The sequence below is a fragment of the Trachemys scripta genome, chromosome 19 (assembly GCF_013100865.1).
Source record: "Trachemys scripta elegans isolate TJP31775 chromosome 19, CAS_Tse_1.0, whole genome shotgun sequence".
NCBI classification, from domain to species: domain Eukaryota; kingdom Metazoa; phylum Chordata; order Testudines; family Emydidae; genus Trachemys; species Trachemys scripta.
The window spans coordinates 403954-430818 of record NC_048316.1 but is presented as its reverse complement, the minus strand read 5'-3'; the positions used below and the strand labels follow the sequence as shown (position 1 = coordinate 430818).

General features: G+C 45.6%; 1 protein-coding gene across 11 annotated transcripts in view; it reads left to right on the top strand.

The window, feature by feature from the left end:
- Positions 1-26865, top strand: part of CAMTA1 (calmodulin binding transcription activator 1) — an 877916-nt gene that overhangs the window by 801612 nt on the left and 49439 nt on the right. The window contains exon 1 of one of the 11 annotated variants that reach the window (XM_034753734.1): positions 1-69. The exons of 9 other annotated variants lie outside the window; for them this stretch is intronic. The gene's annotated coding sequence lies outside the window, so the exon portion shown is untranslated. Of the gene's footprint in view, positions 70-13198; positions 13719-26865 lie in introns of those variants that run through there. One more of the 11 variants, XM_034753733.1, reaches the window with a different exon arrangement.

Below are 26865 nucleotides of genomic sequence, written 5' to 3'. Positions count from 1 at the left end.
CGCTCCCCCGCCATGAGACGCCGCGAAGCTGAGGCCGCCGCGCGCTCCCCGTGTGGCGTCCGTGTGCGGGTTTGTCGTGGGGGGTGTGAGGGGGTGTGTGTGTGTGTGGTTGTGTGGTTGTGCCTGGGGGACAGCGGGGGTCACAGCTCCCGACGGGGCGTTTCCCCTCCCCTGGCCCCGGCCCCGCGCCCTGGTCCCCGGCCCGGCATTTTAACGGGCAGGAAAGTCGCGGGGCGGGGCGGACAGACGGGGTAGGGGCTGCCCCATCCGCCCGCCTCTGGACACCTCCCCGGGATGGTGGCGCTGGCTTAGGTCCGTTGTTGCGGACTCCCTGTGGGGTAGTTAAGGATATAACCGAGGGGTGTTTGAAAAGTCTCATCTAAGGTACTGGTCTGTCTGAAAAGAAAATAAACTTGATCTCTGTAGCTATCTGTGCATAGCAACAGTGACCTGTCTGGTATCCAAGTTAAATTACCAGCGAGAGCTGAAATACAAACGAACTGTGTTGTGGGACCATAGGTGAAGCTATACAACTCTAAGTAATGTATTCATTCTCAGATTGTACCATGTAGCTTTTAAGTTCAGTTGTTCAGTATTAGTCCTCTTGCATTTTTGATTCCTTTTTAAGTTGCCACTATTTCCCCAACACATTTGTTGTGGGAATGCCCTTGGGCTCTTGTCTTTAAGAATATTTCCTTACCCACAATCACAAACGAAACTGAAGCTTTCATCCTGAACTAGTAATGCTGCTACAGATCACTTTATTAGGGAACACACATTATTTAAATACTTTTAACTTGCTATGTTATTTGATATGGGTTCTTATTTAAATAATATAAGCTAGAAAAAGCTGCCTCAAACACTAGTATGGGAGACGTCCAGTAGTCACTAAGACATGCCCCCTATATGTTTAGTAGTTTGTATCATTTTTGTTTATATAGCGATGCTAAAGTTTGAAATAATGAAATTAGTGTTTTCACTACATTTAAATGTGTAGCACTTTAATGGCTTTTTTGGGTGCATGAATGAATCCTGAATACATGATGGTGCATTCAGACATTTTGTCTGTTTTTTGTTTAATGCTGCTTAAGAGTCTGCTGAATTTTGAGGTGTTTAGCTGACAGCATTTGTGTTTTTCATATTAGGGGTGTGTGTGTATTGGGACGATGTTCTGAAGTAGTTTAATGTATTAGTTTACCAAAATTAGAACAAAATTTGTACAGGGAGAGATAGAGAGACTCTGTGTTTGCAACCTCCTTTATATTATTTTGAATAATAAACAAAGACCATCTCTGGAAGGAGGCAAGTATTTATCATGTTCTCATTGCATTTGTGTAAGAAAACAAAAATTGTACAAGAGAACTTCAGTGTCAAATGATGTTGGGTAACCATGAGCATCTGTGTTCTTCTTTTGCATGAATAGGAGGAATAAGGAAACCTCGTGTATATTTTAAATATTTTTTCCAGGCCTGCCCCTTGCCGTTTTGTTGAGTCACTGCTGGTCTCACATTTTTAAAGGACTCCATCCTACTTTGGTGTTTTTGTCTGTTGATATTGTTCATTGAATATTTATACTTTGTGAAACTTGTACAAAATTCGTAGAAAATATTCCCTTTCACCAATAAATATAGAGCTACACAATTTATTTTAATTGCTTTTAGGATTTTAAGACATGCACTGAATAGAGCTAGAAATTTGGGATTTCCCTCTAATAAAATTGCTCCTTACAAACCACTTCCATTTGAGAATGAGGCTTAAATTTCAAGAGATTAATAGAAAAATTGGTCAAAATATTTTAGTGATTTCACACAACATATTGTAGAAGTTAGTTGGTAAACTTTGTCAGTTGTAAAACTGCACATAGGACTCCTGATTTAAATATTTATATTACTGTTGCACCCATGGGCCCTGATGTGAAATAAAGAGCCCTGGAGGAGAAGACTGAGCACCTGTAGCTGTGTGGGGCTGCCAGGACAATCACGCAACAGCCTAATACACAAAAGAAAGCTCCCTGCAAATGTGAATAACTGAGTTGAGTGCTCTGGAAAACTTAAATTGAAATCTGTAAATAAGAGATGAAATCCTGGTCCCATTGACTTTCACCAAGGAGTTTAGACTCTTTCAGCCTATAATAAATTCAGGGCAAACTTCCTCTCAGGCTCTGTTACCCAATGCAAACATCAGCTTTTGGTGTTAAACAGATTATTTTATATAACGGATTATTCAATCCGTTCCAAAATATTTCAAAGTATAAAAAGTTAGTGCTTGAATATTATGCTCTAGAAACATTCAAAGCACTAAAAGGATAGGGATGAGTAATATCCCTCACACTGTTTGGTACACTAAAATAGAAATGTTTATCAAAGCTACAAGCTGAATATGGAGAAGTCTCCTAATAAGACACAGACCTACAGCCTCTGAATTTGTGCTGGTTTTACCATCCTCCTGAAATAGTAGGCAGCCACAGTTTTGTTTTCACTGAATAGTCAATCCGCTCCTTCTAGTCGTAGGCACAGATCTGGAAAGGTATTTAGGCATTACTGCACTCAGTGTCGCAACTCCTAGCAGATTTAGGAGCCTAAATCTCATTTTAAGAAGTTGACAGTTGATAGTATTTAGGCTCCCAAGTGCCTAAATCCCTTTTGATAATGATATTTAGGTTCCTAAACCAGCTAGGCCTTGCATCTTTGAGTGCAGCAACTCCTAAAATCTGAGCCTTAGTGCTTTAAGGTGTAAATAGGTTGAAGCTGTAGCAGGTACCTGCTTACAGCAGCTATGAACAGCACAACTAAACTTCTCTTCATTATGTGGTGTAATCTGATGGGCTGACCATCACACTCCAGACAATGGCTGAGTTCCAGTTCCTTTGCCCAGGGCTTTTCATAGAATCATAGAAATATAGGGTTGGGAGGGACCTTGAGGGTCATTAAGTCCAGCCCCCTGCACTGAGGCAGGACCAAGTAGACCTAGACCATCCCTGACAGGTTTTTTGTCCAACCTGTTCTTAAAAACCTCCAATGATGAGGATTCCACAACCTTTCTTGGAAGCTTTTCCAGAATTACTTTTATAGTTAGAAAGTTTTTCCTAATAGCTAACCTAAATGTCCCTTGTTGCAATGCAGACTAAGCCCATTCCTACTTGTCCTACCTTCAGTGGACATGGAGAACAATTGTTCACTGTCCTCTTCATAACAGCCCATTAAAATATTGGAAGAGGGTTATCAGGTTGCCCCTCTGTCTTTTTTTCTCATGACTAAACATGTCCAGTTTTTTCAATCTTTCCTCGTAGGTGAGGTTTTCTAAACCTTTTATCTTTTTTGTTGCTCACCTTTGGACTCTTTTCAGTTTGTCCACATTCTTCCTAAATTGTGATGCCCAGAATTGGACATGATATTCCAACTGGGACCTCACCAGTGCTGAGTAGAATGGGACAATTACATCCTGTGTCTTACATACAACACTCCTGTTAATACGCCCCAGAATCATATTAGCCTTTTTTGCAATTGCATCACATTGACGACTCCTATTCAGTTTGTGGTCCACTATAACCCCCAGACTCTTTTCAGCAGTACTACCACCTAGACAGTTATTCCCCATTTTGTAGTTGTGCATTTGATTTTTCCTTTCTAGGTGAAGTACTTTGCATTTGTCTTTATTGAATTTTCATCTTGCTGAATTCAGACCAATTCTCCAATTTGTCATGAATTTTAAACCTGTCCTCCAAAGTACTTGCAACCCCTCCCAGTTTGGTCTCATCTGCAGATTTTATCAGCATAGGCTGTTAACTTAGAACCTAAGATTCAAAACAAATTAACCCAAACAGTCTCGCGGCCCCTAGGACCACGTCCAGCCCTTAGCTGGGAAGGTCTGCAGAGCACTGGAGACCAGGCTTCTCCCTCCTCTCAGGCCTTGTGTTTGACAAGTGTAGAGTCCCTTCCCTGATCCTGAGTCGGTTCTGTCTGCTCCCCTTCCGAAAGGTATGTCTGCCCAGCAAAGGAAGGTGTGATTATAGCAGGAGTAAGCTAGCTTTGCTTTGATACCCCCAGTAGCTAGATTAGTGAGGATATGGCAGCAAGACTTCAGCGTGGGCTAGCCACTCCAGTACAGCTCCACCAAGGAACCTGCGTAATACTTGGGTTGCTAGCTTGTGCTGTAGCCTCTGCCGCTAGCAACCCGAGTATGTACGGTACCATGGCTCCTCAGCAGGGCTGTACTGGGGCAGCTAGCCCACACAGAAGTCCATGCTGCTACATGTTCACTACTACTGTTACCCATGCTAGTGGGTGTGCCTACTCACTCTGCAGTTACACCTTCACTTGCAGTGTGACATACCTAAGGCTATGTCTACCCTGCAATTAAAAGCTGGCTGGCCTGGGCTAGCTGACTCAGACTCATGGGGCTTGGGCTGTGGAGCTGTTTAACTGCAGTGTAGATGTCTGGGCTTGGTCTGGAGACCAGTCTCTAGGACCCTGAAAGGTGGGAGGGTCCCAGAGCTAAGGCTGCAGCCAACCCGGATTGTCTACATCTCAATTAAACAGCCCCGCTGGAGTCCAGCCGCCGATGGCCAATTGCAGTGTAGACATACCCTAAGAGGCAGAAAAGCCATATATGAAAATTCCTGTTAGGCACATGACTAGGAGCAGGTGAGTGACCTACAACTACAGTTCCCAGTTGTAAAGGGATGTGCACATGTGCCCCAAGGCATTTCTACACTTAGATTTATATACCTATCCAGACAAGTTGACAGTTGGAGGTTCGCTCAGGTCTTAGAATCTGAAGTACAGAATCCATCTAAATTTATTCTGTGTGATGCTGGGGAATACTGTCCAGAGGAGCAAATACTTGTGAAAACTGTTCATTAACTATTATTATTATCCTATTGATATCCCTAATTCGGTCTTGTTAAATTCTTTTGCATAAGACCTGATGATACTAATATTGTGCTAACACTATTGCTACTGTTCTCTTCACAAGCATTTGTTCCTCCAGAGAGAATTCCTCAAGGACAGTCCATCCAGATGGAATTCACAGGGATCCTATGACTGTATAGAAGTGTTTTGCAAGTCTTTTAAGATAAATTGCAGGGTAATCTATCATTAGGGCCCTACCAAATTCACGGTCTATTTTGATCAATTTCATGGTCATAGGCTTTTAAAAATCCTCAGTTTCATAGTTTCAGATATTTACATCTGAAATTTCATGGTTATAACCATGGGGGTCCTGATCAAAAGAGTGTTGTGGGGGAGGTCACGTTATTGCACCCTTCTGTGCTGCTGCTGATGGAGGAGCTGCCTTCAGAGCTGGACAGCCCGAGAGCAGCGGGGCATGGTATACGGGGTTATCACTTTTCGGGCAGGAGCAGGGCCGGCCTTACGAGCGGGTGACCGCCCAGGGCCAGGGGGTGCTGTGGTCCCCCACCGTCCAGCCAGTCCAAGGCACTTTAAATGCCTGTGAGCTGGACCCAGAGCTGGGGCGGGCAGAGCTGAGGGCAAGGGTGACAAACCTTTGTAGAAGTGTGGGGAGGGTCACTGTACAGGCAGTAGCCACAGAGCTTCTTACAGCCCAGGGAGGTTCCCAGAGGTGGGTCTGACTTGGCCCAGAGAGTGGGCACTGCAGGAGAAGAGGAAGTCAGGATTAGCAGCTGGAGCCCGGCACATGGTAGGAGCCGAAGCTGGCGTGCCCCTGGTCCTGCCCCTCCCCAGCAGATTTCACAGTGAAGACCAGATTTCACCGTCTGTGATGTGTTTTTCATAGCTGTGAATTTGGTAGGGCCCTATCTATAATATAGGAGCAAAGACTGAGTAATATTGTAGTAAACTGTCCTGCATTGGACTGAGTAGTATCTCTGAGCTCTGGTCAAGTGAAAAAAAGTTATAACTGTCCTGCGTTGGCCACAAGTGTGTATTAGATGATCTAATGCTGCATGTCTTGACCTGCTTGCTTTATTAGTTTCTGGAAAACGGGGGGAAAAATTCTTATGTCCATAGAAGAATGGTGCTGTGATCAAACCCCAGTTACCACTGGTAGGTTCCTTTGGCTGCAGAATTAGAACACGAGCATTTGAGTTGCTAGTTGGCAGCAGTGTTCCCTTTACATTTTTGTGATGGTTGAACCTCAAACCTGAGAGATTCTCCTGTGGAAAACTGTCGATTCTAATAATCCAAGCTCCCATCAGGAGGAGTGGTGCCTGTACCTTAATTTGTACAAAGTGCTGTTTCATAGCTTCTGGTTTGAGAGGAACTGCAGAAGGTTTCCTCATTTTTTTTAATGAAATTATAGGTAGCCTTCAGGACAGAAATAGCATACTTAGAATGTTGCATTATTCAATCCCAGCAGCTCTTTCTTCCAGTGCAGGTGAGTGAGACATGGATTCATAGAATCATAGGACTGGAAGGAGCTTCAAGAGGTCATCTAGTCCAGTCCCCTGCACTCATGGCAGGACTAAGTATTATCTAGATCAATGCTTCTCAAAGTCAGGCTGCCGCTTGTGCAGGGAAAGCCCCTGGCGGTCCGGCCTGGTTTGTTTACCTGCCGTGTCCGCAGGTTTGGCTGATCGCCGCTCCCAGTGGCCGCGGTTCGCCGCTCCAGGCCAATGGGAGCTGCGGGAAGGGCGTCCAGCATGTCCCTCGGCCCGCGCCGCTTCCTGCAGCCCCGTTATCCTGGAGCAGCGAACCGCGGCCAGTGGGAGCTGTGATCGGCCGAACCTGCGGACGCGTCAGGTAAACAAACCAGCCCGGCTCACCAGGGGCTCTCCCTAAACAAGCGGTTGACCGGCTTTGAGAAGCACTGATCTAGACCATCCCTGACAGGTGTTTGTCTAACCTGCTCTTAAAAATCTCCAGTGATGCAGATTCCACAACCTCCCTAGGCAATTTATTGCAGTGTTTAACCACTCTGACAGTTTTTCCTAATGTACAATCTAAACCGCCCTTGCTGCAATTTAAGCCCACTTCTTCTTGTCCTATCCTCAGAGGTTCACAAGAACAATTTTTCTTCCTCCTCCTAGTAACAACCTTTTATGTACTTGAAAACTGTTATGTCCACTTTGTCTTCTCTTCTCCAGACTAAACAAACCCATTTTTTTTCAATCTTCCCTCATAGGTCATGTTTTCTAGATCTTTAATAATTTTTGTTGCTCTTCTCTTGACTTTTTTCAATTTGTCCACATCTTTCCTGAAATGTGGCACCCAGAACTGGACACAATACTCCAGTTGAAGACTAATCAGTGCGGAGCAGAACGGAAGAATTACTTCTCGTGTCTTGCTTACAACAGTCCTGATAATACATCTCAGAATAATGTTTGCTTTTTTTTTGCAACAGTGTCACACTGTTCACTCATATTTAACTTGTGATCCACTGTGATCCCCAGATCCCTTTCTGCAGTACTCCTTCCTAGGCAGTCATTTCCCATTCTCAACCTTCTTCATAACATGGATCATATCTTAATGAGTGTCTATCGGCCAACCCTCATCCAGTTCACAGTTCCACAGAATCCCTATAGCAACTACAGCAATTGCTTTTAAATGGAAGAGTAGCATTAGAAAAGTTTTTAAAGTGTTTTAGCTACCTTTAATGCAGGGGTACCTGCAAACAGGAAGGATGTGACCAGCTCTTTTCAGGCATTGGAATAGGCAGTTTGACAGTAAATGTACTTTCACCATCTTACCTGATACCTTACTGCAGCTCTTTAAACTGGCTTGTGTGGTCACTGCACCAGAGGTGTTTTTTCACACCCTTGAGTGAGAAAGTTGCAGCGCTGTAAATTGCCAGTGTAGACAAGCCCTTACTCTGGAGGGGATCTAGTAACTTAAAAATGAAAAAGCCTGCCAGACCTATTAGCACAACATTGAAACTGTTAAAGAGCCATTCAAGTGGTAATGAAGCCATTTGCCAAATCCCAGGTATGTACTGTCAGTTTCTGAATTTACTGACAAAAACAGTTGTGCATGACTGTAATATTTACTCAGAACATATTAGTCTACAGGACCTTAGTTTAAAATTTGCTTTAAAAATATTTCATTAGTGTGTTGGTGAAAATCATAAAATCACATCTCTTAAAAAATCCTTGCATCGATTTTTAGATGCACAATCATCTTTAGCCTTAAATGCTTGGATCTTCAGACATATATTTTTTTTAAAATAAATCCTTCAAAAGACCACCCTTATCTAAAATACACATTTTAATTTTAATTACTATAGTAAAAAAACTTGCTTCCAAAGTCTTCCTGTCCTTTCTGTCCATCCCTTTCTCCTTTCACCTCTCCCCCGCCCGGTTGAAGGGAGCCCTTAAAGGGACAACGCCCCTTTCCTTCCAGATAGCTGGACAAAGAGTTCCCTTTCTTTACTTCTGACTATCTGATGAACTAGTTTTAAGAAAACCCTCCAGCAAAATCAGTACCTTAGTAAGATATAAAATCCTTTGTTATGCCTAAAATCTTTGGAAACTTTTTTGAAGTTGGTGAAATTTCATAAACATGTTTATTGTTATGGAGATCACACAAAGTAAATTAGTTTCCCTTTTTCTAAAAGCAATGAACATTGTTATGAACACACTAAACCTCTGTGACTGATTAATTTAAAATAATGTCTTTGTTTCAGTGAGTTAAATATGAAGTAAGCTGGAATGATTACTTTATGAAGGCTTAAGAATACATTTAAAATATAAAATCAGCTTAGAAATACTGATTAAGGAAATGTAAAACAGAGAAGAATTGCATCATGTATTCCATAATATTTAATGTTGTATTCAGCAAGACAGCTGACTCTCTCTTACTACAAAGTTTTTGGAAATAAATCTCTGATGCTTCGTAGGGCCCCATAAATCCTAAGGACGGCCCTGTTCTCTTCTGAATCAAAAAACAAGATTCTCTTATCATGCTCGACAGCAGAAGAAATAGGTCATTATATATTTACTGTCTAATGGTGAAGTTTAGATTATTTCTGTAAAATACCTGCACAGCCTCACCTGGCTACGGGGTCACATTTCTAGAGCACCTTCTAGTGCGAAAGGAACTGCCCACCTACTAAGAAGTTCCAGTGAGGCAAGTTTCACTGCATTCTCCAGGTCCGGTTTTTTGGCCTCATTCTCCTAGAACTACATTCATTCACCAAAGGCTCAATCCTGTGACGTGTTAAGTGCCTCAAACTCCCATTAGACAATAGGAGCAGAAACAGTTCAGCATCTTGTAGAGTTCAGCTCCAAAGTGTGTATTTGATCCAAGAGTTAAGCACTTGCCTTCAGGATATCTAGAGTCCAACAAAGAATGTAGTGAGAAGGGATGAAAATGCATGAAAAGAGCAGGCATATGGTGTCAGAACTCCCCAAGGATCTCGGATACATTGGGATGTATCTGCCATGTACATTGGCCAAACCGGACAGTCTCTACGCAAAAGAATAAATGGATACAAATCAGGCATCAAGAATTGTAACCTTCAAAAACTAGTAGTAGAGCACTTCAGTCTCCCTGGACACTCAATAACAGACTTAAAAGTCACCATTCTTCAACAACAAAACTTCAAAAACAGGCTTAAACGAGAAACTGCAGAACTGGAATTAATTTGCAAACTTGACACCATCAAATTAGGCCTGAATAAAGACTGGGAGTGGCTAGGTCACTACAAAAAATAATTTTCCCTCTGTTGTTATTCACCCCTTCTTGTCAACTGTTGAGAATGGGTCATATCCACCCTAATTGAATTGGCCTCGTTAGCACTGACCCCCCAGTTGGTAAGGCAACCCCCATCTTTTCATGTGCTGTATATTTATTCCTTACTGTATTTTCCACTCCATGCAGCTGACAAAGTGGGTCATATCCCATGAAAGCTTATGCCCAAATAAATGTGTTAGTCTCTAAGGTGCCACAAGGACTCCTCGTTGTTTTTACTGATACAGACGAACACGGCTGCCGCTCTGAAACCAGACACATTTCGGTTTCCAGCAGATAAACAAGCTGTCAGTGATAAGCTCTTTCGGGCAGGACTGTCTCTCATTGTGTATATTTACAACACCTAGCACAATGGGCCACTAGGGCCTTGGCTACACTCGCGGATTCACAGCGCTGCCACGGCAGCGCTGTGAAGCGCGAGTGTAGTCGCGCCGCCAGCACTGTGAGAGAGCGTGCAGCGCTGCAGGCGCTGATTACACTGGCGTTTTCCAGCGCTGCGGTCGCTGCGCGGGGGGGGGGGGGGGGGTGTTTTTTCACACCCCTGAGCGCAGCAAGTGCAGCGCTGTGAATTGCCAGTATAGCCAATGCCTAGGCCTGGTGACAATACTAATAAATAATGGAAAGTAATTTCAAACCACTTTTGTCTAAGGTTAAAGAAAATAAATGCTTCAGCAGAGAGACTAAACTTCCAGAAAAAATGGGAGAGCTAGCAGTGTCCAGCACGGGGGTCTATGAGGAAATGAAGGGAACTGACCCCATTTCAGTTTTATTTATTTTAGAAAATGGGTACCACCTCCGCATTTAGATACCAGGGTGATAGCTTAAATACCTTGGATAAACAACTGGTATCCCAAATAGGGACTCAATTACATGTTGACTGAAACTGCTGAATCCCTAACTAGACAGGAGACCCTGTGATCCAGAGAGAATGAACCCTGGCATTCACTCATAAGAAAGAGAACATGCTAAAATTCCCCTGCCTGGAACCAAGCCCAAAAGGAAAGAGGACCAGGAAGGGACACGCATGTTGCAAGGCTGTGGCGGTGTGGCTTGGAAGGATTCAGTTTTAATCTGTAAATGTTGAGAAATGTCATAGAATCATGGAATATCAGGGTTGGAAGAGACCTCAGGAGGTCATCTAGTCCAGTCCCCTGCTCAAAGCAGGACCAACACCAACTAAATCATCCGAGCAATGTCTCTTTCACTGTTCACATACAAACCGACCAGTTTCCATTGATGATAATTGAAATGTACAGCTAGGCCAAGTAAGAAAAATTCTACTTGAGAACTTACTAGATTTTGATTTAAGGCTATTTACTATGTGTATATTGACATGTGATGTTGACAATTTGTGTTTTAACTGTTTGTTATAAAGCTTTAACTTTTTGAATCGCAGTGGTTACTGTCATTACATAATTATAGTCTGACACCCCCTCCCCAATTGTCTAACTCCCTCTCCCATCACTTCCTGCAATTCTGAAAATTTAAATTGATAAAAATTGAAAAAACGATTAAAAATAAACATCTGTAGCCATCGAAATTATTTAAAAAAAAAATCAAATTCTGCCAAACCTAGTTATAACCAGTGAAACTTAGAATATGGTGTGATGGAAACAATACCCATGTGGGATGCTGAGAGCACAAGACTTTATTGGACCAGAGCGAGAGAGCACAGATTTATTTGAGTTTTTGGGAGGCTCAGACAGGGAAGATACAAAATGTAATTGTTCTCATCATTTTCCATTGAGGTTTACTTTAAACATAAGTGCATATATTGCTCTGCAGTACTATTAAGCCTGCGAGGAGCTCTCTTATATATGCCAAGACTTTGAGAGTAAATCATCCCTGTCAGAGAACTTTGTGGGACTTTATAATCTGTAATCTGCTCTAGTTTTTCCAAAAGAATGATAAACCACAGTGAGAACAGATTTGACAAAGGAGAACTTGGTATGCCAGTGCCGTTTCCCACACAAAGTGGAGAGGTCGGAGAATAGGTCTTTTAGGACTCTGACTGTTGTGTATCTTCAGAAAATATATCAAGTTCCTTGCTTCTCTTGCAAAAGTTTAGCCAGATGTCTCATTGAGATGGGTGAGAGCAGTGGAAGAACTCAGTTTGCGTTTGTTAAAAGACTAAAAAGTTTAAAGTCCAAAAACTAAGACCTAGGATGCACTAAAGAGGCTTGGGGAGTGTTAGCTATCAAGCCTGTGCCTGCCTGCCTTTGCTGTGTTCTCAAAGAGATACATGGCTGCCCAGGTAAGTCTCTTGCACACTGGGCCTGAGTAGCTATACTCAGGACTGCATAGTAATATAATAAACACATAGCTTCACTTATCAGTTTAATGTGTGCGCTGTTGGGTTTTTGTACTGTGAGATGTTTAGTCCTGTGATATTGCATGAATATAACAGACCTGAGCATGGTCTCCAAGTTCTTAGTGCTCACTGAGCAGGCAACTATACAGAAACCTCTGAAGTGAGGAAGACAGGAGAGGTTTTTAATAGCAAAATAGGAAATAGCACAGGATTGGTGGACTTGAGCTTCTGGAGTGATGCAAAGTGTTGTGGCAGATCCTGTCAGGCGGCGTCACTCATGAAGAAATGCAGGATACATTATGTTAAATTTTGACAAAATTGTTTTTAACATTGACTCTCTCTCTCTCCCGTGTTTGTATTTGTGCTTCACAGCATTGATTTTTTTTTTTTTTTTGGAGGGGAGGCGGGACAGTAAAGGTTTTCATCAGAGCTCCAAATAAAATGCCTAATGATTGAGCATTACTGCTTAACTCCTTTGCATCCAATGCTGTTGCTTCTCTCTGCTTGATAATATTTTGACTAAATGTCTCACAACTGTATCTGAATGGTCAGCAGAACAGGACCAGTTTTTATCATCTTTTGGGACTTCCCTCCAACTATCTTCTATTTTCCTGTGTCCATTGTGAAGATTAAGATTGAAATCAGTTGCCCAAAAGATGTGCTGTGGCTCTGGGGAATTTTTTTTCTTGTTGGGATTATGTATGTATGCATTTATTTATTTATTTATTTATGGGTCTCGGTTGTATTTGATACAGTACAAAAACAGATACATCTGTGTCCCAAACATTTGGAAGTCTGCCAAACAAATCTTCAGTACTTGGGTCATCAATAAATAAAAGAACCTGTATGAGCAGAAAATTTGATGTTTTCTATTTTCCTGATTTTTAATAGGTGCTATTATAACTACCTTTTTTACATCTAGAAAAGTTTAAAATGGTTGAGAAATACACTGGTTTAAAGCTAAATTAGCTACAAGGAGAGAAAAAGTTATGTCTGGTTAGTTACAATGAGCAGGGCAGAGCTCTTTACCCAAAGCAATGTGTTCTCTTGGCCAGGGCCGGCTCCAGGGTTTTGGCCGCCCCAAGCAGCCAAAAAAAGCCGCGATCGCGATCTGCGGCGGCAATTCGGCGGAAGGTCCTTCGCTCCGAGCGGGAGTGAGGGACCGTCCGCCGAATAGCTGGATCTGCCGCCCCTCTCCGGAGTGGCCGCCCCAAGCACCTGCTTGCCAAGCTGGTGCCTGGAGCCGGCCCTGCTCTTGGCATCTTTCAGTGAATGCATACTTGCTACTGCTTATTATCTGTGGAAACTTTGCCTTTTCCTGAACCTGTTCAACTTGAAGACATTAAAGAGGAAAGAAAAACACTTAAACATCCATTTCTGTGTTATAGAATCTGTGCATATTGCGTTTCCCATGGTGATGCTATTATTGTTACATGTAACATTGGATGAACTGTGTTTATAACAAAGAACTAGTGAAGTTGTGAGACAAACTGCCACAATCAAAGTAGTTCAAAGTTAAGAGGAACTATCGTTATCGTGGTGCCTAGGGTTTGCATATTGTCCTGTACAATATATTACATGAGATCTCACAGATTTGTTAGGCCCCTGCAGAACTGGGATAAAATGTATCATTTAGGGGTACAGCATCACCCTTCCTTTTTTTTTTTTTTTTTAATGCAGCTTCCAAATTTCAGGAAGCAGCACCGATCTGGCAAAGTGGTCAGCTTATTCAAACATGTGAGGTGAGACTTTCTGGTGTGTGTCATCTTCCTGAACCCAATCTTCTTTTAAAATTGTCAGTGAGATTGAGGTTGCAGAGATGCATTAAAGGTAAAACTTGTAGAAATCTAGATTTCTATTTTAAATATTTTATATTTTATTACTGGGTTCAAAAAAGAATTTGATAAGTTCGTGGAGGATGGTCCATCAGTGGCTGTTATCCAAGATGGTCAGGGACACAACCCCATTCTCTAGGCATCCCTAAGCCTCTGACTGCCAGCAGCGGGGACTGGACATCAGGGGATGGATCACTTGATATTTACCCTGCTCTGTTCATTTCCTCTCAAGCATCTGGCTCCAGCTACTGTCAGTAGACAGGATACTGGGCTAGATGGACCGTTGGTCGGATCCAGCATGGTTGTTCTTGTGTTCTTATTTTATGCTATAATTAGAAATATGGTGAGTTCCATTAGGCTATCTTGGGTACATTGAGGATATGGAATGTGGGGGGCTGCTATCACAAAGGTTCTTGAGTCAGTTGTCTGCTCCTAAAACAAAAGTACACACATGATCCTCCATGTAATACAAACAAGAAACGTATGTCCTGTAAGGCAGGTAAGCTCTGCTTAGGTATATTGACGATGTCCCTCCAACCATGACTGCAGCCATATCCCAGTGTAGGGAGTTAGCAGCCTTTCATTTCATTTCTGTTGTCAGGAGGAAATCACTGGTGTAAGTGCTCCTCCCCTTGCCGCATTGACTTTTTTTTTTTTTTTTTAAATAAGTGGTACCCTCCCTTGCAGAATAGCGAATTGCTATACCCTTCTGTGCTGAGATTCCTAGAACTGGGCAGCTGGGTGCCGCGTTCGTACAATCAGAGGGAGATGGGCTGCTGACCTTTGAGACTGCAGAAGGCAAGAAGCCTACACGGCAGGTTGATCAGGCTGTACTGGAACTTTGATTCTTAACCTGCCATTTCAATCTGTCTGTGGCCACATGAGCCTGCTGCCTGATTACAACGACGTTACAAGTAAGGCATTTTGAAATTTCCACTAGGTAGGAGTTTCATTATGGCTATTTAAGTGACAAAATTATTCATCTGGAAAAATGACTGTGTGGAGGATGGCACCCATGGTTCTCTGTTAACTGTTAATGATACCTAATTAACATGGTTTCATATCAATATTGCCAGTGACCTAGAGCTATTGGAAGGTTTAATTCCACTTCCTGTTGTACTCAGGAAATTTAATGTTTCTGAATTGGCAACAAACTAACCAGTATTTTGCAGTCATCGATGAACACAACTAGCCAGAGCCCTGGTGAGACACTAAAGAGAATAGCAATCACCTCGGCCAGGAGAAACAGCAGCTCTGATGGCACATCCCCCTATACAGTATTCTCTCAGGACAAGGTTATGCTCAGGCCACATCCAAAATTCATCCCAAATGTAATCTCCCTGTTCCACATGAACCAATTGATTCACCTCCCAATTTTCTACCCCAAGCCTCACTGCGACAACAGGGAGGCTGTATTACACACAGTAGAGGTCAGGAGAGCCCTAGCTTTTTACCTGGATAGGACAAAGGCTTTCTGGAAGTCTCCTAGGCTTTTCCTCTCTCTTATGGAAAGATCCAAGGGCACAGCACTATCAGCCCAGAGGCTCTCTAAGTGGGTCTCGAACTGCATTAGGCAATGTTATTATGACCTCTCTAGAGAGTATTGGCGCACAATCCACGAGGTCGATCCCCTCCTCGTTGCCTTCTCCAAGAATGTCCCTATCTCAGAAATCTGTAGCACGGTGACAGCTGTCAGTCCACACCTTCGCAGAGCAGTATGTGATCACTGGGGACTCCGCCTCCAATGCCATTTTCAGCTCCACAGTACTGTCACCTGTAACTGACCCGACTCTGAAGCCCCAGCCCTCCAGTAGGGATACTGCTCGGGAGTCACCCACAATGGAATACCCATAGGGACACCACTCCAAGACGAAGTTGTTCACCTTGTGTAGTAACGATGGTTCTTCAAGATGTGTCCCCCTATGAGTGTTCTACAGCCCAGTCTCCTCCTCTCTACTTCAGAGTTCTTGTCAATGACTCTGCTGTAGAGAAGGAACTGAGGGGGGTTAGTCTGCATATGTTGACTAGCTTCGTGGTGGGGCACAAGAGCAGACAGCGCATGTGCAGGCTTAACGGACACTGCTACCAAAGTTCTCCAATCAGCAGTGCAGGGACACAAGCACCCCTGCAGTGGAGAACCCATAGAGAGAGACATCGCAAATAACCATCCTCACTGCACAAGGTGAGTAACTTCTTCATCAGGATACAGTTCTACAATCCATACTTCAGGCTCCTGATAAGTCAGACTGTGGCCTTGAGCTGTGCAAATGTTGGGGGTCCCTGTGGAGCACTGTCCAGAGATCTGAGTAGAGGCCACTTGGGAAACCTGGATACTATTACAGAGATTGCCGCTTGCTGTCTGTGGATATGTCTACACTACAAAGAAAAACCCATGGCTTAGACCGCAGGGCTGTCTCATTGCTGTGTAGACTTACGGGCTCAGGCTGGAGCCCAAGCTCTGGGTCCCTCCTACTCTGCAGGCCACCCACGGATGTCCAGTTGCGGTGTATACATACCCTGTGAGACCTGGGAAAAGCCACTTCCTCTCTTTGTGTCTGTTTCCCCATCTGTATAATGGGGATAATGATCGTGACAGCCCTCCCCCTTTATAAAGTGCTTGCAGTCCGCAGATGAAAGATATGGAAGAGCCAAGTATCCTTATCTGACGGATCAGGAAAGGGGTGGGTTAGGATCCGTTTTTTTTAAGAAGACACAGGATAAATTCTTGAAGAATAGTGTAGAACCTAGGATAATTAGCTGCATGCAGAAAAGCCCAGGACACTCATTGCTATTTTTGACAAACCCGTCATGTAAAAATACATTTCTGTTGAAACTCCAATACAGTGAGAGATCTTCAGGGTCAGAATAACCTGATCCAGCTTTCACCTGAACAGTTGATTCATGCAGTTGTTGTTTGTAGGATGAGACGTAATCCTTCCGTACAGCTACATGCAGGGAGCTAGTGTGATCTGTCAAAGCTGTCTGCGCTAAGTCTTTCAACGCTTTGCTTTTTAAATGTTTTCCTGTGTTGAATGGCTGTTACTTTCTCCCATTTGGAATTGGAGGCTCAGAGAAATGCTGCTAGAATGATGTTCATGAGACTGTTCATTGAGCAGTTAATAAAATGAAGGTGCTGGCTGTACGGCCAGAGGGAGGGTGTTAAACATGCAGACAGTGGAAAGCCATTAACCTCTGCAGCAAATATGTGGCTCTCTGGCTCTTAGCAAGTTACAGACATAGCTGTGTTTGACACAGAGATGTGGTGAGAAGGGGCTGGCTCAATGATGTCAGGTAGTTTCAGTCTCTGCAGTGTACGTGCTCTGCATGGAAATGGGGAAGGAGGAGGAAATGACATGGACTGCACTGCAGCACACTGCAGCACTGCCAGAACAAAGCCTTGTTGGAAAAACACTACCTAAGGGGAGACTGTGCGCTGACCACTGTTTGGGAGCAAGGTGTGGAAATGTCACCTGCTTTTTAGAGAAGTCTGTCTCCTCATTTGGAGAGGCAAGGTGGGTGAGGGAGTATCTTTTACTGGACCTACGTCTGTTGGTGAAAGAGAGAGGTTTTTGAGCTACCCAAAGCTCTTTGTCAGGTCAGGGAGAGAAACTCAGAATGTCACAACTAAACAAAGGTGGAACAGATTGTTTAGCACAAGTAATTAGCACATTGTAAGAGACCAAGGTGAAGTGGCCAGTTAATACATCTGCAGTCATAGGACAAAAGCGGGGGGGAGTGGGCTAGCGGGTTACAGGTTGTTGTAATAAGCTATAAATCCAGTGCCTTATTTAGGACCATGATTTTTAGGTTTTGGCCTTGGCTACACTTGCAGATGTACAGTGCTGTGAGTTAAACCTGACTTCATGCAGCTGAGTAGGGAAAGCGCTGCAGTCTGTCCACACAACAGCTGCCCAGCGCACTGTCGTGGCCACATTTGCGGCAATTGCAGCGCTATTGGGAGTGGTGCATTATGGGCAGCTATCCCACAGAGCACCTTTTCCCATTCTGGCGCCGTGGGTTGTGGGAAGGGGGCGTGTGTGCAGGGGATTCTGGGTCCTGTCCCAATGCCCCGTGATGCGTTGCTTCGCATCCCAGAAATCCCTTTGTTTCCGTCCACCTTTGGCGCCATCTTTCAGCGGTTTCTGTGCAGCGCGATCCGTCTGCGGGAAATGGAGTCCGAAGTGCTGAGGTGTATGCTGTCGATTCTCGCCAGCACGTCACATTTGGCTGTCAAACTATTCCTTAAGATCCAAAGTGACAGTGAGAGTGAGGGTGAGGATTCCGACAATGCTATCGAGACGCGTAATGCGTATGACGCGAAATTGCTTGTAGCATTCACGGACATGCTTAGCACCGTGGAACGCCGCTTTTGGGTTCGGGAAACAAGCACCGAGTGGTGGGATCACATCGTCATGGAAGTCTGGGATGACGAGCAGTGGCTGCAGAACTTTCGGATGAGAAAAGCCACTTTCATGGGACTGTGTGAGGAGCTTGTCCCCACCCTGCGGCGCAAGGACATGAGATTGAGAGCTGCCCTGCCAGTAGAGAAGCGGGTGGCTATTGCAATCTGGAAACTGGCAACTCCAGACAGCTACCGGTCAGTTGCAAACCAGTTTGGAGTGGGAAAGTCGACCATTGGAATCGTGTTGATGCAAGTTTGCAAGGCCATTAATTGCATCCTACTCAGAAGAACCGTGACTCTGGGTAACGTGCAGGAAATAGTGGATGGCTTTGCACAAATGGGGTTCCCTAACTGTGGAGGGGTGATAGATGGGACACACATTCCTATTCTGGCACCACCCTACCTAGTATCTGAGTACGTTAATCGGAAGGGGTATTTCTCTATGGTTCTCCAGGCGCATGTGGATCACCGTGGGCGTTTCATTGACATTAACACAGGCTGGCCCGGAAAGGTGCATGACGCACGCATCTTTCGGAACACTTGGCTGTTCAGGAAGATGCAGACAGGGACTTTTTTCCCAGAGCGGAAGATCACGGTAGGGGAAGTTGAAATGCCCATTGTGATCCTTGGAGATCCCGCTTACCCGTTAATGCCGTGGCTCATGAAACCCTACGCAGGGAGCCTTGACAGCAGCAAGGAACGGTTCAACTACAGGCTGAGTCGGTGCCGAATGACTGTGGAGTGTGCCTTTGGCCGTTTAAATGCCTGCTGGCGATCTCTGTACGGGAAGCTGGACTTGGCCGAAAGCAGCATCCCCGCGGTTATATCTGCGTGCTGTGCCCTCCATAATATTTGTGAAGGGAGGGGTGAAAGCTTCACTCAGGCATGGACCTCCGAGGTTCAACACCTGGAGGCTGAATTTGCACAGCCAGAGAACAGGGCTATTACAGGGGCCCAGCGCGAGGCTGCAAGGATTAGGGATGCCTTGAGGTAGCAATTTGAGGCTGAAAACCAGCAGTGATATCTGGTGCCCTGCACAAGAGTGAAGTGCAGTAGTTCCAAACTTTAGGAATCAGTGTCTGCTTAGCAGAAAAGCAGACTTGCAGTGCCTGTTTATTTCCCGGGCTAAGGAGTCTTTTACTTTATGCAATAATAAAGAATGTTTTCAAAGCCAAAGAATCCATTTATTGAAAAGAAAAAAGGGGATGGAGTGAGGAACAGTACAATCACAGATTCACGTATGTCCTGTCTGGTGTGCTGTGCAGTGAGTGCTGCACTTCAGGGCAGCTATACTGCATGGTGATGGGGGTTGAGTGCAGAGGGAAAGGGTCGTGGTTTTCAGGGCTGGGTGGTGAAGATACTGGTGTTGCAGGCAGCGGGTGGCGTGAAGAACACGGAAGTTGGGGAAAGTGGGTTGGAGGTGACAGTGGGGCACAACGGAAAGAGTTTTGGGACAAGGGCTGTAGGGGGGGTGGCGTTTGCGTTTTCGGTACTGCTCCTCTTTCTGCATGGCTACCAGCTCCTGGATAGCATCTGCTTGGCGCTCCAGGATGCTTATGAGCCTATCAGTGCTTTGCTGCCGGTGTGCGGTGCTTTGCCGCCGGTGCGCTGCATTTTCCTGGCGGATCCTGCTTTCTCTCTCCCTCCAGTCCTGTGCCTTCTCGTTCTCTTTAATAGATTGCCGCATCACTTCTTGCAGCATGTCTTCTTTGCTTTTTCGCGGTCTCTTCCTGAGTCTTTGCAGTCTCTGAGCAGGCGATAAGAGGGACGGCTGAGGTCTCAAAGTTGATGCAGCTGTATAGGCAAAACGTAACATTTAACAGAGGCAGCATTGTTTATACCAGACAGAGTAATGATTCCCCCCGCACTTAAGGAGTAGAAAACACACAGGGTCTACACAATAGCATAATTTTCCCATCCAAAACAGAGCACACACATCCCACGGGAGCCTCAAAATGGTGAGTAATGGGGCCTGATTGTTTCAGGGCTGCACTGTCCTCTGGGTTTCTGTGCCTTGAGGAGAGCCAACAGCTTCAGGGGGCACCTACACTGAACACTGCCCCAACATTTTCCACAGGAGTTCGTCCTGGACGATGTCTCGCTGCTGAGGGTGACCTGGGAAGCAAGGGAGGGTCTTCTACTGCAATGCGGCTTCCGCCCTGGCCCATATGCAGCTTGCCTGTGTGCAGCAATGGTCCCCTCGCGGCACAGTGGCGCGGACACGTTAGCCTGGCTGGGACAAGGACCACGGTGGCTCTCCCTATAAACCTGCGCAAGCGCATTGCATACGTTCTGGATGAGACATTCGAAGAGATTACTGAGGCTGATTACCGCGATGTGATAAACCACATCAATGCACTATTCCGCATCTAGGCATGCATGCTTAACCCTCCTCTCCCAAAGAGCTCGCACGGAAAAAATTCCTTCCCCCCCCCCCCAAAAAAAAACCCTTACTGGGAACCTGCTCTTCTGTTTGTCCTCCACCAAGTACCGGCCGCTGCGACTGGTTACCATCCTCCTGGCTCGAGAAGAGCTCCTGGCTGCATGGCTCCAGGGGTTCCGGGGTGTCTCCATCCGGCCCACCACCATCACTCCCGTTTTCCTCTCTTCCCCCCCCCCCTCCCCCCCGGCTCTGAAGTGTCTATGGTGGTGCTTGGAGTGGAGGTGGGGTTAACCCCAAGTATCGCATCCAGCTCCTTGTAGAATCTGCAGGTCGCAGGGGGAGCACCCGAGCGGCCGTTTGCGTCGCGGGCTTTGCGGTAGGCACTCCGCAGCTCCTTGACTTTAATCCTGCACTGCAGGGTGTCCCGGTCATGGCCCCTTTCCATCATGTCCTTTGATACCTTCCCGAAGATATCGTAATTCCTACGGCTGGAGCGCAGCTGGGACTGTACAGCTTCCTCCCGCCAAACACTGATGAGGTCCAGCAACTCGCCATTGCTCCATGCTGGGGCTCGCTTGGCGTGTGGAGGCATGGTCACCTGGAAAGATTTGCTGATAGCACTCCACGCCACGCTGGGCTGAGCAAACAGGAAGGGGATTTTTAAAATTCCCGGGGAATGTAAAGGGTCGGTCACATGGTTGGTTACCTGAGGCCAGGGCAGTAGAGTTTGAACTGATGACCAGAGTGGCTAGAACAGGCATTGTGGGATACTGTCGAATAATTCTAGAGGCCATTCACAGCGCATTGGGTGGCCACACTGGTGCCACGGCGCTGCAGCGGCAGCGCTGCACTCGCTATTCCTCTCGGAGAGGTGGAGTACATGCAGCGCTGCAACCAAGGAGATACAGCGCTGCAAATGCCTTGCCAGTGTGGACGGGGAGTGAGTTACAGCGCTGGGGGTGGCTTTACAGCGCTGCAACTCGCAAGTGTAGCCAAGGCCTTTGTCTACATTGCCACTTTACAGTGCTGCAATTTTCTCGCTCAGAGGTGTGAAAAAACACACCCTCGAGCGCTGACGTTTCAGCACTGTAAAGTGGCAATATAGATAGTGCACCAGCACTGGAAGCTACTCCCCTCGTGGAGGTGGCTTTTTTACGGTGCTGGAGCGTTGGTACCACGACTACACATCTACATTAAAGCGGCAGCACTTTAACATTGCTAATGAAGACATGCCCTTAGTGTCTAGCAAAGTTATGAATTTAAGCTCCGAAGCTCATCTTTCGAAGGTGTGCAGATTTCCTTTGAGGATGAGGACTGAGAGGTCAGATACTTATGAAAAGTGTTTGCCCACAAGGGATATGGTGTTTTTATCTTTTATCGTTTTTCTGTGTGAGTTCATTCGAGACCATAGTGCTTTCACCCACATAGTTGTTGCCAGGGCATTTAGTGCACTGGATGAGGTACACCACATGTTGTGATAATCATGTGTAGGACCACATGGATCTTGAATGATGTGTTGTGGGGGGCATTTATTGTTGTAGCAGTGGAGTTATGTCTGCAGGCTTTCCATCTGTTGTTATGGCAGGGCCTGGTGCCACTTTGAGTTGGTGGGTCTCCTCATACAACTGCCTGCCAGCCTCAGCCCCTGAGGCCTTGGATTGATCTGAACAATTAGTGAGACTTCAATTTTCTATTGGCAAAGGAAACCAATGAATGGGCCCATCACTATCTTAAAAACCTCTAAACCCTCTGAAATAGGGTTGGAGGTGACTGGCCTCCCTCATTAGTAGCAGAGATACTTTGTAAATTGATCTTACACTATTAATTAGTATGTAAAGCTGAATTCAAATATCCCTGCAGGAGAGAGTCCGGTCTGGCAAAGGGGTCAGGTGAGATCTTTATCTGCTGTCAAACTTCAGGTAATTTCTAGTGACGGGCAAAAGCGTGATGTAAACTTGGAGCTGCACTCTGACCCAGTAATATTCTCTCTCCAGTTAATGGCCTGCAAATGGTCTCGGGCTCAGCATAGCACATAAGTTTGTGTCTCAGGTTTGATTTCCTAATGAAGAATCTTGCATAGCTGTATCGTATGGAATCCTGTCCTGTGCCAGGAAACTCAGCAGGTAAAGCATACGTGACATTTCACTGGCAAATGATTAGAGAAACACCGCATTTGCCACCTTTCAGATTACAGGAATATTCCCTCTAAATCTGTACATTTTAGAAAAGGGCAGTGCAATTCTGAGACACCTGACTCCTGACCACGTGTCCCAAGGAAACTAATTACTGTAGTGCCAGCGTGCTGGAATTGCACTGTGGGGATGATTTTATTATTTATTGTTTGTATTGCAGAATTCTCGAGGAGTCCCAGACATGGATCAGGGCCTCAGTGTGCTAGACACCGTGCAAGAGAACAAAAAGATGGTTGCAGTATTATGGCACCGGAGACTGCCAGTGAAATTGCTCTAGCGCAAGGCAGTCCTGCACCCAGTGGTGCCAAAGTACCATAGGCTGCAAAGCTAAGGGGGGCCCTGGCCTGACCACTTTTAAGCAATGATCCTGTACTAAATCAATGCAGCTGCTGCCAGAGCATTATTCCAGCTGCACGGTCACACCTGTCCCGGCCATCCCTCTGTACAGACGAAAGGGTGGCTGGGCCAGATATCAGTGAGTGGCATTATGACCTAGGGTCACAACACCACTCAGATTTGGCTCAGACACCCTTCTGTGGTGCTGGGCCAAATGGTGTTGCAACCTGGCCCACAGGGAGCTTGATCCTGGGTCGTGAAGCACCGGGGAGTACACTGAGAATCCAACTCACGGTAGCTGTGGGGGTAAGAGAGAGGGGAGACTCCCTGGCTAGGGGAGACTAGGGGTACCTGAGGGAGGAGGAGGAGAGGACTATGGGAACCAGAATGGGATCCCTGGGAGTGGGATGGGGTCCATTATTTTCCCACCCACCCCTCCAAGCCTCTGGATTGGCACCACTGCTCGCATCATCTCTGTGAGGAAGTGCATGTAACCAAGTCATAGAGCGCTGCTCCTCTTTTAGAGCCCAATCCAAAGCCCATTTAAACCAATGGAAAGACTCCCCCTGCCCTCAATGAGCTTTGAATCAGACCTTTCATTTTATGGTCTGCAACAGCAAACCACGTTGCCTGGTACCTAAAGCCCAAGCAGAGTAATGATCTGCCAGGACGGGGCAGCATGGGAATTAGACACTGCACTGCTGGAGGCTGGGTTCTGACTGGCTTGATCTTCTGTAAGCACCTTGCACGCTTTTTAATCCTGGGACCTGAGTCTGGGTTATAGGGCTGGCTCCTGCTCTTTGTTTCCACGGGCTCGTTTTTGCCCAGAAAAGCCTAAGCCTGTAAAAGCCCCTGGGGAAGAAGAGAAGCCAGCCTGGCTGCTTCCTTCTGGGGCCACTGCTACATGAGAGGGGAAGAAATGGGAGTCCCCTTATCACAGGATGCTCCAGAGAGATGGCTTCCCTGCCAATTGGTTGCCTGTACAATAGGAGGGGAAGGGGAGGAGCAAGAGACAGGTAGGGGAAGAGACGATGGAGCACATGGGAGAGTGATGAGTGAAGCGCAAAATCCAGCCATGTGATTTCCTTTTCAAAAAGCACAAAATGTTTATTGCATTAAAGCCAAGTTAAAAATGTACAAGTCCCCCTCATCCCTCCTTCACCCTGCCAGTGTCAATTCCCCAGAATGGCGATTGCTGTTGGTGCCACACATTTCTGGTGCCATCACATGCGGGTCCGTGGGTCATTCTCGCCATTGAGATGCGCTTGTGCTGTGGCAGTCTGAGGATCCCGGCCTCATCATTGGAAGTAAAAGTAGCTAAGTGCAGGCTGGCCTGACTGTTCCTGCAGCCTCCTGGCTGGCATCCATAATCTGTCTCAGTTTAATAATAATAATCTATGGTTCTAGACACCTGAACACGTGGTTAGGGTTACAGCAGAATCCCAGCATTATTAAAAGTTAATTCATATAGGCGCTTGCCCAACCAGCCACCTACAAAAAGGCTCTTTTCTATCCTTAAATCATTCCGGAAAGCACATTATCAGCTCCCTCCAAATACCATCTCAAAAAGGTAGCTTTTTGAGTGTGCCAGAAGGTCACCATATTTGGGCTTTTTCAAAGCAAGGGGGAAGCAAGTTCCAGAATCCTGGAGCCCTCACAGAGAACACAGTCGCCTCTCTTCAGGAAGGGATTCAGCTCATGTTCCTCTGCTGCTCGCGTAGAACATAAATCCCTTCCCTGGCAATTTACTGCTTCCCTTCTTAGCACCATGTCTAAAAATGCCCTGGGCTTCATGAAATTACCCTGAAGATCAGATTTGATGTGGGTCAGGAAGAAATAGTCGCTAATCACTTCTGTCCTTGACGCAACTACATAACTTCTATTGAAGCCAGAGCAGACCCTAGCAGCTAATGCAGGAAGGTCCAGAAAACTGAATGACCTCTGACCTTGTGCACTACAGATACACTGCTGCACAACCAATGAGAGTACTTAGAGGGAGACCCGTCTGTATAGACATTCAGTTGACCAGAGCTATCCACCTCTTCTCACTATACTGATTTGACCTAGATACAGAGCACAGGACAGGTTTATCTTCATAATCTTGGTGAAGCAACATGCTTATGTTGGCTTCCATCTCTTAGGTCATAAGACCGGCCATACTGGGCCAGACCAATGGTCCATCTAGCCCAGTATCCTGTCTTTCACCAGTGGCCAGTGCTCCTTCAAGGAGAATGAACAGAACAGGGCAACTTTGAGTGATCCATCCGCTGTTGTCCAGTTCCAGCTTCTGGCAGTCAAAGATTTAGGGACACCCAGAGCATGGGGTCATGTCCTGACCATCTTGGCTAATATCCACTGATAGACCTGTCCTCCATGAACTTATCTAATTCTTTTTTGAACCCAGTTATACTTCTGGCCTTCACAACATCCCCTGGTAATGAGTTCCACAGATTTACTGTACGTTGTGTGAAGAAGTATTTCTTTGTGTTTCTTTTAAGCCTGCTGCCTATTAATTTAATTGGCAGACCCCTGGTTCTTTTGTTATGTGAAAGGGTAAATAATAGGTTCCATGATTTTAGCCCTAGTAGCTGCTTCGTCATACTGGTTTGCAGTTCAGGAGGATGAGAGTAACCAGTGGTGCCTGCCGGCTCCCAGAGAGATCAAACCCAAGTAAAATAAGCATTTTGTAAAGAATCCTTGATGTGCCCAGATGCTATCCATGTAGTTGCCAGCTCCCACCAGCCTGGGGGAGTGGAGGAAGTTTGTCTTCTGCCTTACTTTTCAATAGCATGTAAAGTAATTGTTACTGACCCCTTATGAGTTTGCAGGTAACTAGCACATTTTATGGGCTTTGTCCATGTTAATTTCTGAGAGCTGGGATCTGGGTCTGGGCCTAGGAAGAAGGGAATTTGCTCCTTTACTGGCTCCTTGTTCCAAAAGAAATAAAAAGCCCGAGGTAATCTTGTTCCTGTAGCAAAAAGAACAGGAGTATTTGTGGCACCTTAGAGACTAACAAATTTATTAGAGCATAAGCTTTCGTGGGCTACAGCCCACTTCTTCGGATGCATATAGAATGGAACATATATTGAGGAGATATATATACACTGTAGCAGTCATTCACTCATGGTTCTCACCAGGTAAATCATGCCTTTGTAAAATGGGGATGATGGCAGGGCTGCCCAAAGCCAGCTGTTGCGTGGAAGGAGGTCAGCTCGATAGGAAGCCATAAGATTTTGGAGATGGGCAGAGAAGGTGAAGTCATATCTCTCTCTTACATATTTCACATATAACAATTTTATTGTAGATTAGTCATAAAATATCAGCTACCTTCTCTTCCCCACCACTTGAGGAAGCCAAGACACTGAATTGTTTGACACTTGAACGTAACAAGCAGAAAGTAGCAAGGAAATGCAATAATGGGACAGAAGCAGGTGCCCTTCTACTCTTGTGATCTAGAGAAGAGCAACTCCGCTCCACAGCCCCCACCTGAACAGGAGGTGGGCTCGGAGTGCAGCATGAGGACTGTCCAGAGTTCTTTCAGGAAATCTCCAGTTCTCACTGTCTTTAATCTTTACTTCCTTTTGCTTTGGAGATGTTCACCAGCTTCCCTGATCAGACAGCCTGTCTGAGAGAGGGAATTATTCCAGGATCCTGCTTCCGACAGTATGAATTACAAAACAGAGCTCGCCTTCTGCGCATCTCCAACTGGTGCCAGGTCCCTTTGTGATTTTGTACAGGAGG